Consider the following 19,127-nt stretch of genomic DNA (forward strand, 5'->3'; position numbering starts at 1 on the left):
ATAGAATGTGTGTATATATGTGTGGGGAACATTACTTAAAAGTATCTCTTTAGGTCAGCAAAGTTCTAAGCAAGGAGAGACCACAAAAATTCCAAACCGCATCCCTAAGAAATTTCTATCTAAAGTACACATACCCAAGGTTGCAGTTAATAACAATGTTTGCTCTATTCATTCAGAAATCCAACAAAAGACAGTGACATTTATATTTAGCTCTAATATAAGCAACTCTTGTGGGCAGAGGGCTGAATTTGGTGCTAAACCAGATGACTAAGAAAAATTCATTTTTCTAGTTGTACTTGTTTGTGAAAAATGTGAAATGATGCTTCATTATAGGTTGTCAAAATATTTAAACAAATTGTTACCAAGTATAGACTATGTATAAGGCTCTCAAAGTAAATACAAAGGTGAATGAAACTCAGTTTTAGTGCTGAAGATACTAAGCATCTGGTGAGGAAGACAGTTATGAACTCTGCTAACCACACAAGGCACAGGGCTAAGCATTGAGAGTAATGCCAAAGGAACACCAAGAAGGAAGAGTCATCAATCACCAGCTCTAAGCCAATTTGTAGTTATCAGCATAATAGTAAAAGTATGTGAAAAAGCAAACAAAAGACAGTTAAATATCTGCTATCATTAAACTTACTACTAAAGAACTATTGACAATTAACTAGAATTCTCCAGGTCTTATGATAATGAAAAAAAATCACATCTGAATTCTTAAATCTAACCTTAACCAGATTAATTTGTTTCTGGAAGGTCAAATGAAAAAAACAATAAATGCCCAACTCCACGTGTGCTTCAACACAATCAGTCTGACTTCTTTTCTTCTTCTCCTGCTTCCAAAAAAGATGTAAGAGCAAATTCAGTTTTCATAAAATGAAATACGCTTCTTATAGATAAGCTTCAACAAAGGTATTGGACTTGAGGTACAATGGTAGGCTACAATGGCAGGCTCCCCTGGCTGCAAAATGCAGACCTTGGGTGCCACCGATGGGAGAGCCCTTTCCCCTCACCCACATTCCCTCTTTCTGGGATGAACTTAGAAACACTGGCACGCAAAGTGGTAGATAAGTCTTTGCAGCCCACACCACCTGAATTAAACTGGTCTCAATGGACACTCGGGCAAAGGCTAACCAGAATAAAGCCATTCTCAGGCCTCATGTATAGCAATCATTCCACAAAGTCAACTTACTGTTGTCTATCAAAGTGCAAGCTGGCTCAATGCGTACACTAAAGAAGTGTTGGCCAATAGTTCTAATTTAGTAAGTGGTTATACGGCAACTTCCTTATGCTGAGCATGATCTAAGGTGCTCAGAACAGGAGGGAGACAGAAAAGAAGTACAGAGTCTCCAGGAGCTAATAATCTAGTGGCTTAAAAGACACTTACCAAACTTTAAGACCTAAATTCTGAAAACCTTAGAGGTAAGATTGAAAACAAAACAAAAACAAATGCTTACCTTTGTATAATAATTAATCCTGATCCCCAAAGTCGTGTTTAACCTTAGCAGTCTGCTTTAAAAGGTGGGGGTGGGGGGGCTCTGTTTATCTTTAGTGCCTGGTTCAAGAATCTCTGTTGTTAAGCGGGAAAACAACACATTATGTTTTTACTTCTTTTTAATACTATTTCCAAATAACAATGTTTCACTTAGAAGTGAATATATACACGCAAGATCTTTTCTGCCTCGCTTTAATAACCCATGATGATTCAAAATCTAATGAATTAATGTCAGTCTGACCCTAGCTAAAATGAAAACGTAGGAAAGTACTGTCTTCCACTATGGATACAGGCCTTCAGAAATCAATGATTGGGGACAAAAAAGGCCATGGAAACAGTTATAGGTATTTATCAAAAAAAGATCAAATCTCTTTTCTCTCTTGCTAAGGGTATGTTTCTCAAACAGTTTTCTTCACATCTATAACCCCACCGCACCAAAACCATTTGATCTTGAACCTTTAAATCCTGCTCTTTTGTGATGCACGCATCAGTGAATGCTCCTGTTAGAAAGAGAAATTCATGCTACTCGATTACTTTTACTCAATAGGCTTAGAGTCAGAATTTTAAATAAAAAAAAAGTCCAAAGTTATCGTAATTTGAAATTAACCAAGTCTTTTGGCTAAAGAATGTTAATCCCCAGAGCATCTTACATACAAGAAAGACATTCTGCTCTCCATTGGTTTTTCTCTTATCATATATATACTCATTGAAAGCCATACACGAATAGTAAAAATCAAGAGCAGAATAAATAATACGATTTTCACCTAGGCAGTGCTTTACATAAAACTATAAACTGTCGTATAATGAACCTTCGCAACAGCAGTAACGTACAATCAAGAAGTCTTCAGATTATCTGAGAGATAATGTAAACACCAATTTAAAATGTGCCAAGAGTTCAAGGTAACAAATACCTAGGTACCATATATTGTCAAGGATTTTCTCCCTTATAAAAACATGGTCTTCTTACTGTCAAATGATATAGGAACCTAATCTCTTTCACCGACATAATAAAAAGGATCCAAATCTTGGAAACAGGTGAAAAATCCAGTACTCTAATACCACAAACTCATTCATTCCTAATGAGATGCTATTCTTTATAATACCTCAGAGCAGAAGACCTATAAATAGTTGGGATTCAAAGTACATCTGAATTTCAACTGTTTTGATATTTATTTTCTATCCCATTTACTTGATTATTAACAGATAATAATCAACCAAACCCTTTCAAAAAGCTATTTTAATAAAGGCTCTGAAAGAACTTCATTGCCGGTATTATTAATTATTATTATTACATGAGGGAAATAACCCAGTGACAGCAAGTATTCAATTTCACAAAATGAATCAGTAGCAGAGCCTGAGAGACAATCTAAGACTCTGATTCAATACAATCCACTAAACCACAAACAGCAAGAGCAAACACAATCTTTTCTAAGCCTCACTATACATCATCGTACCCATTTTTTCCCCTAAAATCATTTTCACAGAGTCATATCAGCTATGTGAACTAACAGACTCTCCCATGATGTAGCAAAGATAAAATCGGATCCTTACCACAGCTGCTAAGCTTAGTGGCTACTGTTGCTTTTTCTTTCTTCTAAGATCTTTGCTGCTTCTAATACTTACCTGATCTGCTTGGCGACAATCTAAAAGCAGCCGTTTTTCTAAGATCTGTCAGTCCATATATTTCTTTGGTGTGTGGGAGAGGGTGCTGGAGGGGAGCAGTACATACAATGATAAATCACTTAAGCTTATCAGTAGCAGCCCGCAGTAGGACTGAACTTTAAGTTATGAAGAGAATTCCTTCCAGCCATTTGTTTTCAAAAAGGAATTTTGCATGCATTATAGAAATAAAATCCAAAAATCATACATAAATCAGGAAAGGGTGAAAACAAGAAGACAGAAAGTGATTACTCCATTTTATTAACCCTAGTTCAAAAAATCCAGATTAAAGTATTCAGGCAGACTCTGAAATATACAACTGTCACAGTGAAAACATTTCAGAAAATGTGCTGCAATATGCTACTATGATTAAAAGCCATATAATCCGGGGAATCTCTGTCACAGAAAGAATAAGAAAATGAACTAGGCAAATAGCTTTTTACACACTTTTCTAAAATGAAAAGGCTGTAATTTTGTCACAGTGACACAAAGGTAGGTGCAACTTCATCTTTCCCTAGTATAAAAACATATTTTCATCCATAGGTATTTGATTACATTCAAAGAAATCACACATGGTTTAATACCAAGAACTATTATTTTATGATACTATTACATGTGTTCTAAGTCTGAACCCATCATAACACATACTAAGGGTAATCATTTACTATATACTCTCTAAATAGAAAAGACCCTCGCACCGCTCTTCTTCTACTTTTGTTTTTTTAAATGTACAAATATTATCGGACACAAACGAGAGAATAAGGAGCAGCAATGAGGTACACCATATGTTCCCACTGTAGGCTGAGTCCTGGTCTTTGTTCCAGTATTCTAGAGCCACTGAAAGGAAAGCCAAGTATCCATCCATTAAAACATTTTTACATTATTTCTGGCAAAAGTTATACTACTGATAGGTTCACTCGATTATTCCTGCCTGCATTTGCTTCTTTAATACAGATCTCTTGCAATTCTATGAGCCTGCAGTACAACCACCTTGGAAAACAGGTCTGTAGCAGGACAATCTGATAAAACAACGTAACGGGTAGACATTGAAGAAGAACGCAAAGTTATTTTCCTAGTAAAAGAGTTCAGAAGTAATTCTATATCAATGACAAAATTTTTGGTTTTTACCAGCTACGCACCTATCCAGATATTATCCACCTTGCAGGGTTTCCCTCAATCTTAAAATCTCCCAGGACAGTTTTAACGGTACAACTCAAACCAAACTAACCACGCCCTTTATACCCACAGTCAAGCCACCTTTTGCTCTTTTTTCCCCCTCAAAGTAACAAATGTACATCTTTCACCTACAAGGGTTTGCACCAGTTCCCCAACCCGAGTCAGAGACTCTTTTTAGCCATGCCTTGAAATAATTCCTGTTGGAAGATGTTTTCCCGCGGGCAGTGTGCGGATGCCTAGAAGAGGCACCCACGCTTACCTCCCACGCACCTGCAACCCCTGGCGGGATGCTGGAGCTGCTGCTCCCAGGACTGCGCTCCGCTCCGCTCTCGTTCCTGCTCTCTTCTCTCCCGGGAAACTACAGTCCAGGCTGCGCCTTCGGCGGCTACAGGGACCCAAGCTCCGCCTCCCCCTCCTCTAGTTGGCGCATCGGCAGCTGTTGCTCCTCCCCCTGCTGTTCCTGCTGCTGCCCCGGCTGGAGGCGGCGGGAAGCCGCTGCCCTGGTACCTTCCCGCTCCCCGCACTTCTGCAGTTGTTCTGTCACTTCCCTTGCCCTGGGGACCCCTCTCCTCTCACTCCGCGACCTCACACCTGGAGCTGCCTCTCGCCCCGTCCGAGCACCTCCGTGAGAACCTCAGGCTCAACCGATCCCCCCCCGACCCGCAGGTCCGGCCGCCCGGTGTGCCTGGGGCTCGGCGGCTTTCGGGGAAGCTGCTCCTCTGGCCAGGGCGCATCCCCACACCGCGCCCTCCCTCCACCCGGCGATTCCCCCGATGCTTCCTCTCCGCCGGCGCGGTGTCCACAACTCAGCCGCCCCACGTTCCCCACTTCGAGCTCTCCCCCCACCCCCCCTTCCTTCCTCTATCGGCTAGCCCGCCCCCACAATGGGTGAGTCGCCTGTGGGGCCAACCCTGCACCCTGATTGGCGCAGGTGAGAGCTGACCCCTCCCTTCCTCTTCTTTCCGGGCACCCTCTCTTTTCATCTCACCTCCTCCCGCACAGGCAGGGAACTCTCCTACTATTGGCTAGAAGTGTCCCCACCCATCGGCTCAGGCTCCACCGCACTGCCTGCTGGGAATTGTAGTCTTGCTTGTGCAGGAACTGCCGACGACGCCGGCGAATGGGACTACGAGTCCCCATAGGCCCCTGCGCGACTCCGGCTGGGCAGGATTCCGGACAACGCCTGGTTCCTCTCGGGTCCTTCCGGCGTCGCCGGAGTGAATTGATCCGAGTTCAAGAGGGCTCCAAAGGTGGGACGTGAAGTCTGTGCCTCACTTGTCGGTAAGGTGTGGCTGTTGTGTCCCAGTCCCTGTAGTCCCCCGCGGAGCAGAAGAGGTCTGGGGTCACAAGGGCCGTGGCTGAGGCACTCGGGCTTGGCTCCGGCAGGCGGAGCGGACGGGGCTGGGAACGGGGCCCTATGGGCGTAAGCGAGGTTACCCTACGCGAGTGGCGTAAAGCGGGTTTGTAAATGCCGCCTGCCCTGTTCAGGCCTGAGCGCCTCCAGGAAGTCTCTAGGTGGAGGCGGGAGGGGAAGGGCATGGTTGGCCTCTGGGGCCGCCGGAGATGGGAGAGGGCGGATGTGCGTGGGGTGGGGTCCTCTGAAGGTGTGGCTTGGGGCGGGGAGATGAGGCTGCTGTTTTCCCCCTGCTTTGGAAGTGGGATAGAGGAGGAGTGGAGAAGGAAGAGGTGCTTGGGAGTCTGCTCTTGGGGTGAGTCGGGTTCTGCCCTTTGAGGGAAGAGGAGAACTGTAGAAGGAAGAGTCAAATGTTGACAGAGATCTACGGATTTAGTTTCAGTTTCATGATGTGGCCCCTCTAAGTAGGTAATTTTATCCTAAGGAGAAAAGCTTAACCCGCTTAGATGTAATTCCTAATCTAAATGTGCGCTTTTACAGTTTTCAGAGAGCATTCACGTTGGGATGCTGATGAGGAAACTGAGGAGATAAATGACGTGCCCAAGGTCACACAAGTAGGGCCAGATCTCTAATCTGATTATAGTCCAACTTCTGAATCAGAGCTGCCACACCAGAAAGAAGGAGTAAGGAGATTGGTTGTGTTTTCTGAAAAGAGTGGAGGAAGTTGCAAAGTAATGGATTTTATATGTTTCTAAGATGCCATTTGTGAGGTGAAGAGTCTTTTTGACCAGGAGAGAGATTCCTCAGTAAATGAAGGACACACTCTTAGCGTTTTGGGAAAATAAGAAGAAAGAGTCAGTTTCAACTTAGATATTTTTTCCTTTTATTAGAGGTGTATTAAGTAATGAACTGTACTACCATTTTAAAGCGTAGATAATGAGATAGGAGAACGTAAACAATATATCCCATCCTTACAGTTAAAAGATATTCCTTTCCCTTCCTACCTTAGGACTGTTTTTACCTTCGTTTTGTAAAACTGAGAGCAGTGGGATTGGAATTCTTTCCCAAAACTTATTATACACTTTTTTCAAATAATAGAGCATCACGAGAGACTTTAGCCTGCTCATTACTAGAAAAGAAGGTACGTTGCATTTCTTGGAAGCAACATCACATTTTTGCTGATTTTTGTTGTGTTTCCCCTCATTTTCTTGATTCTGGGCGTATGTATGTAAGTAATAACATCAGGCTTTGCATATTTTATTTTTCTTAATATCATCTGTGACATTTAATATCCTTATTTTATATTAAAGAAAGGAAAAATAGGACATTTATATTTTATATTGAACAGAAAGCAGTGTGCTTGTTCCAATCTTATCCTTTATAATTGTTATTATGACCAGTTATTAGCTCAGGAATATTATTATTGGATAGTTTTTAAATAAAATTTTTGGAGTATGTTCATTGACCTCAGGATTTCTTCATGATAAGTTTGTACATAATGAGATGTCTACTGTTAGCAGGTCGTCACATCGTGGTTTACTGTTGAATAAGTTGACCACTGACATATGCTGCGTTTTGAATGTACTCTGCAATTGTTAGTATTATCAACAATGTATTTAACTTTTGAATGCAAAAATACTTTCTAGGATCACAGGTGTTACATTCCCCTGTGATTGAAGTTGAGGGCTTGGAAATTAATATGACCTTTAAAATAGAAGAGAGGTAGGATACTATAGAATAAAATAAAATCAGGAATAATGCAGCACCATGAGTAAAGCAGTACACAAGGAAGGAAGACCAACTAAACAAATGGAAAGTTATGTGGGAGTAACTGGCTCTGTGCTATATTAGGAGGGCGTGGTAGTTTAAGTAGACCATAAACTGAACATAAGTGATGGTAAAAGAAGAATGTTATTGTATTTTCTAGATGGCAGTATAGGCATTGGCTTTTTGTTGGAGGAAGTATGAAAATGAGTTGTTCTAACTTTTGACCTGCAGCTATGAGGTTGTGGCATGAACTTTCAAACTAAAAGTCAGGAAAATTTGGAGATAAGTAAAATTAATATAATGCATTGTTTCGGCGTGTGTTACTTTTTGTCCTTAGTTCAGTTCTACCACTAATTTCTCTTCATCTCTGAGGTCCCTTATAGTTTGATATTTCACCTCTGTTGGAGCGGCAGAGTGATGTTTCTATTGTGTTTATCATCTTTAAGTCACCTGCTGGAGTACTGTGGTCATTTTGGATCTCTGCACATTGAATAATTTAGGGTTCACAGATGATGTATACACTTGTATTTTTATAGTAGTTTGCAGTTTACCAATGTCCACAATTGTTCTCATTTTGGGTTTTGTAGGAGCCTTGTGTCAGCTTTTGGACATTATCTCTTACAGGACTTAGGATGTCTTCCATGTACATCTGTCTCCTTTTCTTTAAGGATATAAAGTTTATAAGAACAGGACTGTGTGTTATCTTTTTATTCCCAATAGGTAAAATAATTGAGTACCTGTTTACAGAATGAAGAGGTTCAGATTGGTTAAGTGTAAGGTCATGCAACTAGTAACTGGTGGGACCAAGACATAATCCAGTTCTTCTGACTGCAGATCTTTAATATTGTGGGATAAAGACTCAGTTCCCTTAGATTATTTATTTTACGTGAGAAAAAGATTTAAAATGACTTAAATATTCAAATACTATTACCCTCTTACTTTGTTTAATGCTGGCAATTTATCTTTTGTCTGGTATCCAGCTCTCCATCCTTATCCCCAGCCTTTCTCATTTGCTGTGCCTTTCAATTACCACATAACATAAGTTCCTTCCTGACTCGGGGGCCTTTGTACATGTTGCATCCCTCTCCTTGGACTTCTCCCCCTCCCCTTCCCAAATCTGGCCAACTCCTAGTAAATTTTCAAGGCTCAGTTTAAATGTCATTCCTCAGGGTCACCTTCCCTGACCTTCTTTAACCCGTCCTTCCTAAAATTAGACTAAGTTTTTACTATATCTTCACCATACTCTGTGCTTCTTTGTAGCATCACCACAAATGGAACTTAATTATTTCTGTATTGATTTGATAAATGACTGTCTCCTCGCTAGACTGTAAGCTACCAGGGTGCGTCGTCTCGTTTGTCATGTGCCTTACCTCACTGCTTACACAGTATCTGGCGAAAAGTAAGTGCTCAGTAAATATTTGCTGAATTAATGAACAAATGGTTGAGCGAATGAATGCTTTCATGCACAGTGCCACCAGCACTCTGCTAGGGAAAAAAATATAGAAATGAGTAAAATAGACGTGCTTCCCACCCCTAGGTAAAAAGGAGTTGACAGAAGTTTAATATAAATTGTAGAAAGATGTTTGTTCTTTCTTGGAGCTCTCTAAAATCAGGATAGTTTTCTGTGGGGAAATGACAAGGGAGTCATTTTCTATTTGAGCAAAATTTCTGTACAACAGAGCATTTTGGAGACCTTATCACTGTCCTGCATTTATTATAACAAAATATAGAGATGGAAGAAACTAACTTTTAATAGATTCTCTTCTTCCCTAGTGTTATGTCGTATTGTCCTCAAGGAAATCCATGCTTTTTCCTTTTTTCTGTTGTTGTTTCATGTTGTTTTTTACCCATGGTATCTTCCTTTGAATTTTACCTTTAATATCACCTGCTTTAGACAAGGTGACTTTGTAAAATTAAGTAGTGCTTGTTTCAAAAGAGTTTACATTTTGGGCTTCTTGAAAATTTTCATAATGTTTCAGTGGGTCTTAAGGTAATAATCTTATTTGCTTTAAATCTAGATACTTATGAGGGTAAAGAGATCATTATTTTAAAAACACGCAAACTAGATTTCAGGGGTAAATTGTGTTAGGTTTTGTTCCTGAAAAACAAATGCTCTCATCCTTTGCAGTACTATAGTAATGGCATAGAGTAAATTCAACAGCTCTGAATTGCTGTAGCCTTACATGCCTTCATGAAGTTACCAAGTCACTGTCCCACAAAATATTGTCAAAAAGTGATTGCTGATATTTGGCTTTAAAATTTGATAATGCTGTCAGTTTTTATTATTAAATATAAGTCTTTGATAAGTCCTAGATTTATTTTTTTTAAAGTCAGTCCCGATGTTATTTGAATGTCAGATAAAAAATTCATATTTAGGGCCGGCCCTGTGGCTTAGTGGTTAAGTGCACGCGCTCCGCTGCTGGCGGCCCGGGTTCGGATCCCGGGTGCGCACCGACACACCGCTTCTCCGGCCATGCTGAGGCCGCATCCCACGTACAGCAACTAGAAGGATGTGCAACTGTCACGTACAACTATCTAGTGGGGCTTTGGGGGAAAAATAAATAAAATTATTTAAAAAATTCATATTTACCTAGCATAACCAATATGTAGAGGATAAAACTTGAAGTACTGCTTATGTGTTGTTGGATTATTAAGGTCTTTATGATAGGTAATGTTACAAGAATTTCAACCTAATTACATGATAATTTTTTTCTCCATGATATAAACTGTAGAAGTGATTTAGAAGTTAGGGTGATTGATTGTGTATATTAGTGCATTTGAAATGTTATAGAAGTTTGCAGTCTTATGGTTTAGGAATATGCACACGTGCGTGCGCACAGTGTAAAAAATGAAAGCACCTTTATTGCAGCAATTAGAAATAAGGTATTTGCAGAAAGGTAAACCATGTAGTTTGTTGGTCCATTTTTGTCTATATGAAGATGAAAAATTCACTTTTCTCATTTTAGCTACAAATTTTAGATTTTTGCGTTTAGATGCAAATTAATTGCATCTTAGATATAATGTAATATTACAATCTTATTTTTCAAGGTCACCCTTGTATTTTTGGTATGGGTAATCTTTTTTTTTTAACCCCCCAAAAAGTGATTTGAATTTATTCAGTCTCAATCTCACTCTTCTACAGTTGCCTAGAGTCAAGTGTTACTGTAGGGTTAAAAAAAAAAAAAAAAAAGATTCTACCAGCAAGCTTACGAATTATTGCATAACAGCAGTGGAGCTTATTAAATGGTAGTCACTACTGTTTACTCATGCCAGTCTCTTGGAAATAAGTTTACCAGAAGTCTGTCTACATTGTATAATAATGATACTCTGGTTCATTCCTTTATCAAATATTTATTGGGTATATATTATGTGTGAAATTGCCTTAAATCATCTTTGGAATGAGTGGGGATATAATACAATAGCCGACATTTATTGAGCAGTAACTAAGCGCAAGCATCATGCAAGTATTTCACATGTTCTAGTATAATCCTTGCAGCAACCTGTGAGGTAGAGGCACTGTTATCCCCAGTTTAAATGAGGAAACTAAAGTCCAGAGAGGTTAAGCACCTTGCCCAAGGTCGCACAACCAGTAATTGCTTGGAATTAGGATTTAATTCATGCTGGCTGACTCAAGAGACCATATTTTTAATCATCAGTAAAAATGATGTTAGCGATTGAGCTCAATTGGAGAGAAGTTAGATTTCGAGTTGCAGTTACAGATAGCTTCTATCTTAGCTGTTAAGGTCAATGTGGCAGGCAAAAATTACTTATATTCAAACTTACTCTAAAAAATTCCTTAAGAAATTACCATGTTGGAGACTAACATAACTTCAGCAAAGCCAGTTTTTTGTCTGGCATTGGACTAGAATTGCTTTTCCTTTGAGTGTTAGGTGAGGTAGTTGATTTGTTATTCAGAGACCATGTTGGAAAAGATTATAATACAGGAATCAAAAAGTGGTGAGCTGCTTATTTAAGAGGCACTGTGGCTCTAAGTCTGGTGGGGGTAGTAGTTTATCCGTGTCTCTCATCTCTTTCATTCTGGGGCTTATGTGCATGGAATGGAATTATGATCACTTATGTATTTCAGTAGTTATTTTTCTTTTCTTAAAAAAAAAAACCGTTAAGTATGTCAGTTGAGCTTGCGTAGGGTAAGTGTATGTAAAACGTGATGCAGGTATGCTCACTGGAGTTATGCAAAGTGGCAGCTTGATGTGTATTTCTTTACTGTCTCTCTTCCCTGCAAGACCACACACCCTCAAGGGCATGGACTGTGTCTGACTTTTCATCACTGCGTCTCAAACTAACACTGTTGCTGACTTTGACTGACTGTGCAGAGTACTGTGCTAGGGACTAGGAAATAGAGAAAAGAGTAAACCTTTTCTTTAGGGCATTTATAATTTAGTGAATGAAGGGGGTGCATTTAGCCTTTCTGATATATTAAGTACTTTCACATGCATCAATTCGTTTGATAATTTTGGGTCAGTGCTGATAGGAAGGGGAAGAAAATGATAGTTTCTCTAACTTACCATCTGGTCCCTGGCACTGGAACATGCCTTCCTGCCTTACTCAACCATCCTGTCTTCAGGATGAACTGGAACTCCAGTGGAGATTGGAGTTAAGGAATGACAAAACCCTAGGATGTTACACCCCTGCTGCCTTCTTAGACTTATGTAAGGTTGCTACAACAAAAGCCAGTTGGGAATGGTAAATGAGTCAGACCTGGCCTCTGGGCTGCAACTGCTTCCTATACCAGTTCAGATTGTTGCAAGGCTTTCTTAATTTAATTCCAAAGGATTTTGAGTAATGCTGTGGTCTTTCATTCAGAAATACATGTGCTTTGTGGATGCCTTTGTCTGTAATAAAATTGGCATATTGGCAGTATTGTCAAAACTTAAGAGATTTCTGAGGTCCTACCTTAATTTTGGTGTGCTTCCTTAAAAAATGAATTACAGTTTTGCAAGTGAAGGTTACAGAGGAACTGTGTATACAATGTAAGCAGATACCATTCTGTCACCCTTATTTCTTCTTGTGACTAATAGCGTTTGTAATTGAGATCAGTTGGGAGCTAAAGATGAAGTTAAATGTCACTAAGATAGAACCTAGTCCTCATTAGCACCTAGTGTTAAGCAAATGAGCCAGAGTCAATTTATCTGGGGCTAATCATTTTATTAACTTTTGAGTGCCTTGTGGCAGTGTCTTAGTGCAAAGAAATTTTGTAAGGTAAAGAAAATACACATTGCATAGCATAAAGGACGTTTAGGCGATTAGAAGTCATTAGGTTAAAAGGTTAAACAGTAGGTATCTAAGATTATAAGTGATACAGAGCAGGTAGGCCTGACCGGTGTGGGACAGTCTCCTTAAATTGTACTTTCAAGAATAGAGACCATAGAAACAGTATGAGGGCTTATGTTTAGTTGAATTTCTAAGGGATTTTTAAAGGAAAGCTTTAGTATTATATTGGAGAAATTAAAACAGGAGATCACAAATACTATTAAAAAGGAAAATAGAAATACCTCAATTAAACACTAAATGACTATTCACTTAGGCATTATTTGAGTCCTGAGCCACTAGATAAAGAACTTTATGGGCAAAAGATGAACATATTCAAGGGGACAAATTTGTTTCCTGCCCTCCAACAAATGTTTTCATTTGAATTTTCTTCAGACTAGGATTTAGGCATTGGAGTAGGAAAAAAAATTGAGGATTGTCGCAACTAAAGAGTTCTGTATTTTTTACCCTGAACCAGTTTTCGGAAGTATCATAGAAGCCAGTTGTTGCTATTTTTGTTGTTGTTCCTATTTCCCATCAGCTAATTCAGAGGTAATGAGCCCTTTGACTCTGTGGTCAACTTTTGATAATCCTGTAAAGATTATCCCCTTTTATGAATTATCTCGAAAAGGTCTTTGATTGCATCTTGATTACACTCTGCTACCCAATCTGCTTCTGGGCCACAGCTTTCTTTATTAAGTTGATCTATGTACGTTAAGAGAATAAAAAGTAATTTTAACATAGGCTTGGCAAATAGTTTTAAAATGCATATGATGACCAAATTCCATTAAGTATTCCAGACTTATGTAATTTGCTTTGGATGATATAGGTAGCTTTTTTCTGGTGGCCCAAGTTAATTTATTTATACCTCCATTTTGGCAAATGGGGGAGAAAGTTTTTAAAAATCTGCTATGTAAGTGGCCTTTATGATGTTGTGATATCAGTATTAGGCTGTCATTGTGTGTGCTATGCAGGGCTAAGACTAGGCTGAGGCAGTCGAGGGGCCTAAGGTGCAGAATTTAAGGAGAGACTCACTCTGTGTCATGCAAGTCAGAGCTAAATTTTGTTCTCTAGGTATCTAGAGGCCTCACCCTAGTTCCAGTCGTGATGCCGTGTCAGGTTCATAGAATTTTTGATAAGATATCAATAACTAATAATGTTAACTAACAATAACTGAAGCAAAATCAATAACTAACAATATTAACAATAATGAAAGCACTGTGTTAAGTGCTTTGTACGCATTTAGTACTCTTAATAACCCTGTGAGGATTAGTACTTCAATCACTGTTTCCATTAACTTCTCACTGAGTTTACAATGAGAGATTAAATAATTTAAATATCACCCAGCTGAGCAAAAATTCAAACTCAGATCTTTGTTTCAAATCTGAGTGCTTATCTACTGCTCTAGACTGTCCATCTGTGTGTATAAAAACTTAATTACTTCATCCATTTTATAGATTTCTGTGTTAGGAAACAGTACTGTCCAAAATATGCAAGGGCACATCCTGACATGATGCAGTTCACTTCTAAGGTGAGTGAGTCGGAGGTCTCAGCAGCATCAGACCGGAGATCCACAAACTTGTGCTATCCTGGAGCGACCTGGAGTCAGCCACATTCCTGCTGTCTTCAGTCTTGAAACACTCCACAAGGAGTCTGGGGGTCTTGCCTATAAGCTGATTGACCCGTGGATGACAAAGGAGCAGGGCAGGTTAGTCTAGAAGTAGTTCAGTTTGGCAGACTAATACGTCTTGTACGATAGGCTATATAGTAGGTCAGTAGCATATTTGTTTACTATACCTGTCACCATTGTGTTTTGTTTCTTAATGTGGATTTCTATGGACTTTTATTTCTAAATTGTGAAATTTGGAGATTGGACTAGATAATATATAATGGCTGTTTTCGTTTTAGAATTTTAGAGTCTTAACATTTATGTTTCTTAAATACATAAGCATGTGACAAGAATAAGGGTAAATTTACTGGTGAGAGATAGAGATCTGGAACTGAGTTATGGAAAAATCTGGGTCCAGATCTCTTTTGCCAGCCTTGCTATTGGGACCACTCACCTTTGTTCTTTGTAATGTTTGTGTAGTGATTGTCCTGGAGCAGTGGTTTTCAAATTGTGTGGAGAGAGGTGTTTAAGAGCTCCTGTGAGAAGGAGGGCTGGTAAACCATAGTTACTTAATACATTTATTGGGTGAATGAACAGTTGAGTGTGTTTTGTCTTTCATATATAGGGTTTGATAAAAGATTTTATTTGAAAAACAAACCAGAGTTCTGCTGCGTTAAAGATGTTTAAAATCCCTTATCTTCCTCTGTTTATCTGGCTTTCAAGAGTCTTTGATTGCTGTGGCTAGATAATTGAGCAGGAGACCTGACTTCTAGAAAGAGATCTGATCTTGTCATCCTAGACTAAAATGTACTTAATTGTCATAGCTAATATTGAATAGTTACTGTGTGCCTTGCCCTGTTCTAGACGCTTTACCTGTAATAATGTGTTTAATCTTCACAACAGCCTTTAGAGGTAGATACTTTTATTATTCTCATCTTGTAGAAGAGAAAACTGTGGCACAGAGAAGTTAGATAACTTGCCTTGGGTCACGCAACTAGTAAGTGCTAGATCCAGGATGGAATTCAGGCAAGTCTGGGTCTAGAATCACTATGCTTGTTACCTCTCTAATGACAGTGCTGTTAATGTTGGCTCAGTATAATTGAAACAGTCCTAGTCCTGTTTTCCTTTAGGTAGCATTGTGGATATTGGTCTTTCTTAGAACCTTAACCCTCACTCAACCCTCTATAGAAAAATAAATTGTTGTTTTAAATGACTGATTTATAAGCATATGTTTAAAACCGAGTCTTCATTAATAGTTAAGGAACACCTATCTGTGACAGATACATGGAGATTAACAGAATGATAAAGGAATGGAGTGAAATTTAGCACACTTGTACATTTAGGCATTTTTCCTTCGTGGGTCATTGTGCTCTAATTTGCCATTGTCATCTCTTTTCAATATATCTTAACTCAACTTTCAGATAATGTTTTAGTTAGAACCTCGGTTAGTTCTTCATTAATAGCTTAACAAATGCTTGTTTGATCAGTCGTGTTTACAGAGATATTGAAAATTATATCTTTTTGATCTTGTTCTTTAAAAAACCATAGCTGGAGTCTTTCAACTGGTTAGTGGTATCAGATACCCAGAAATTGTGGTATAACAGAGATGGCGCCTTTAAAAATTTGATTGAGTAGGTTAGACTTTCCGATGAAGTGATAAATCATTGTGGGATGTGTACTTTCTTTGAATGGTTGTTTAAAAGTGCAAAAATATGGTGCTTAGTAACTTAGTAAATTAGTCATTTAATATAGAGGCTTTATGGTTTGATTTAGAAGTTACCTCATCTTTTATTGTAACTACATCTCTTTCAAGTATACAGCTCATTTTTCGTCCATGTTAAGGAACAAGCTAAAGCATCGAGAGGTGAAGTGACTTGCCCAGAGATGAGATAGTTTATAATGACAGTACCAGGATTTGAGCCCATGTTTTCAGACCTTATTTCTTTTGCTCTTTTCATGTATCTCTGCACAAATTGTTAATTTAATATTTTGAAGAAGCCCAGAAAAAAATTTGACATATATAAACAAATACAGTGGCAAAGTGTAATATATTACGCTTACCATTAAGAAGAGATTGTTTCTAGATGTCTGTAAATGCAAAACTCTGTAAATACTAAACTGACAGTAGTGCATCCTCAGGGAGGCTCAGTTCCACATTACCTTATTAAAAAAGGAGACTGTAGAATGGAAGACCTTGAACTATAAAAAATATAGAGGAAGGAGACAGATGTAGGTATAACCTGGAGGCTTCAGGCTCATTTTGGTCTGAGTAGGATCTCCTGCTTACCCTGTTCCTCTGCCTCCGTTTTTCCTAGCTTCCTCCTCTAAACCTTGTGTCTCTTGTTTGGAAGTGGCTACAACATTTTGACATGAGAAGGCCCTGAAAGGTAGGTTGTGATATCAGATGCCCATGTTTCCAGCTGTGTGAAATCGCCAGATTGGTCTACACAGCCTTGGAATAAATTCAGTTTCTCTAGGAGCCTGTATGATTTGTGATGCCAGGTGCTTCAGAGAAAGCAAGATGTTGTTAGTTATTTAAAACCCTGAATCAACTAACTACTAGGGACAGTCTACTTACTAGAATTTGTAAATAGTTTTTATGATCCGATGAGATCTTTTTCTTTTTTTTTTCTTTTTTTGACTTCCCATGAGACTACTTTGGAACCTATAATAGATACCAATAATAAAATTTTATCATTGAATTTGACAGTGCGAAGACCTTTAAGATAATATAATTTTACCCACTTTCTGTTTCTGATGGGGAAACAAGGCCAGTGATTAAGTGAAACTTCCACAAAATCAGGACCAGAACCCCTTTCTCAGGTGCTTAGTCAAATTTCATTTTACCTCTGTCACTGAGACTGGCTTTAGCAGCTAGTTTTTCTCACTCTAGCCACTGTTCTTTCCATATCAGTGGTTTCCAGTCTGTCCTGTTTACAAGAGTCCTCTGGGCTGTCTGCTAAAAATACAGCTTCCTGGACCCTTTCTTGGAGATTCTGCTTGAGTAGTCTTGTGAATATGTGTTTTTAATAGTCACCGAAGTGACTGTGATGGCTCAGGTCATCCAGCATTTGGGAACTGCAGTGCTCAGCACCCTTTTCCATAAAGTTTTTCTTTCTGCCAAAAGCTGGATAACTTTTGGATGTTGGTTATATGTAAAGCAAGGTTAACCTAGGTTGGAAATTCTTGCACTTTGAGAATTTTGTGAACAATTAAATTATACACCAGTTGTGTCCCCGGGATCTAAAAGACATCCTAGCAGCCCTAATAAAAATGAGTCATTAGAATTGATAATCTCTGCTGTTTTATTTTTCTTTAGTTTTATTTGGTTTTCATGTAAATTTCTGTTGGAATTCTGATTTTATTTGCAATCATCTGATGCTTATATTCTCTTAGCTTACTATAGTAGGAAGAGCTTGGGATAGCAAAAAGAAGTAAAAACTGGTAAATGTGACTGGGTCCAGACTTTGTTAATAGAATTAATTAGATTTGTATGTTTGTTTGTTTGTTTTTGTTTTGCGAGGCTTGATATTTGAAAAGTATTAGCAAGACTGATTCACCTTACATATTGCCCATCTCTTATCTCATTCAACAAACATTTATTAAGTGTCTGCTATATACCTGCTCTGCTGACTCTGTTGTCTCTGTTGGGAAAAAGAAATAAACTTACTAATGGTAACGTAAACACATGGATTCTATCTACTGCTAGAATGAATAAACAACTTTTAGCTAAACGTTCATGGACAGATTGGGGGATCCAACATAAATAAATACATAAATAAATAAATAAAATAAAACTTCCCTTCTTTAGGGAGGGAAATTAAAGGAGTTATAAGAATTTAGGACCAGGTAAGGGAGCTAGTACTGGATTTGGCTATAGAGAAAAACAAGACAAATAGACCTTCCTACAAACGTTTTAAGTTACTTTACAGTAGGAAGCTTCTTTTTCTCCCCAAGAACTGCATACATCAGTACCAAGACTTCTGGTTGTCCACTCATTTTCTTTGTGAGTAAATTGCTTTGGCTCTAGAGTTATCTCATGCCCCAGATGGAGTAAAGTGAGGCCGTTTCAGGAAATGCTGATTCTGAGCCTTGAGATATGCCCTGTAAGTTTTTTTTTTTGTGAGGAAGATCAGCCCTGAGCTAACATCCATGCTAATCCTCCTCTTTTTGCTGAGGAAGACCAGCTCTGAGCTAACATCTATTGCCAGTCCTCCTCCTTTTTTTTTCCCCCCCCAAAGCCCCAGTAGATAGTTGTATGTCATAGTTGCACATCCTTCTAGTTGCTGCATGTGGGACACGGCCTCAGCAAGGCCGGTGAAGTGGTACGTTGGTGTGTGCCCGGGATCCGAACCCAGGTCGCCAGTAGCGGAGTGCGCGCACTTAACCGCTAAGCCACGGGGCCGGCCCTGCCCTGTAATTTGTTAAAGGAACAGACTCCTGTTGGTTGGTTGGGCAGGACAGGGCAGTAACTCCTATGACAAAGAGTTGGCAGTGGAATAGCCAAGAACCTATTTTTGTTGCCTCCGCATTCTAAACAAATAATAACCGTCTTAAGCCCAGGAAGATATTTGAAACTAATTTATCTGTGTTGGAAATTAGCAGTACTATTTTGAACTTTCAAGAAAATAAGGAGAAAAGTATAAATAACTATGTTGCTTATGTTCTATTTGTTTTGGTATCCCCATGTCACATGGGGTGTTTTGAAGAAAAATTTGTTTAAAAGTATACCTTTTGTCTAAGTTATTAGCATCTTTGCTTCTGGTTCTTGTTTTTTAAAATTCTGTGGATGCTAACTG

The 19,127-nt window shown here is 38.9% G+C and overlaps 2 protein-coding genes across 7 annotated transcripts in view; one reads left to right on the forward strand and one right to left on the reverse strand.

Annotated features, from left to right (window-relative positions):
• Positions 1-5,097, reverse strand: part of SERPINI1 (serpin family I member 1) — an 81,090-nt gene extending 75,993 nt beyond the window's left edge. Inside the window, exon 1 of one of the 2 annotated variants that reach the window (XM_058556402.1) lies at positions 4,601-5,097. The gene's annotated coding sequence lies outside the window, so the exon portion shown is untranslated. Of the gene's footprint in view, positions 1-4,589 lie in introns of both variants that reach the window. The other variant, XM_058556401.1, reaches the window with a different exon arrangement.
• Positions 5,098-5,252: 155 nt separating this feature from the next.
• Positions 5,253-19,127, forward strand: part of PDCD10 (programmed cell death 10) — a 41,663-nt gene continuing 27,788 nt past the window's right edge. The window contains exon 1 of one of the 5 annotated variants that reach the window (XM_058556406.1): positions 5,253-5,616. The gene's annotated coding sequence lies outside the window, so the exon portion shown is untranslated. Of the gene's footprint in view, positions 5,617-6,016; positions 6,040-16,691; positions 16,716-19,127 lie in introns of those variants that run through there. The other 4 variants (XM_058556404.1, XM_058556410.1, XM_058556408.1 and 1 more) reach the window with 4 other exon arrangements.

This window comes from Diceros bicornis, chromosome 15, assembly GCF_020826845.1.
Source record: "Diceros bicornis minor isolate mBicDic1 chromosome 15, mDicBic1.mat.cur, whole genome shotgun sequence".
NCBI lineage: Eukaryota > Metazoa > Chordata > Mammalia > Perissodactyla > Rhinocerotidae > Diceros > Diceros bicornis.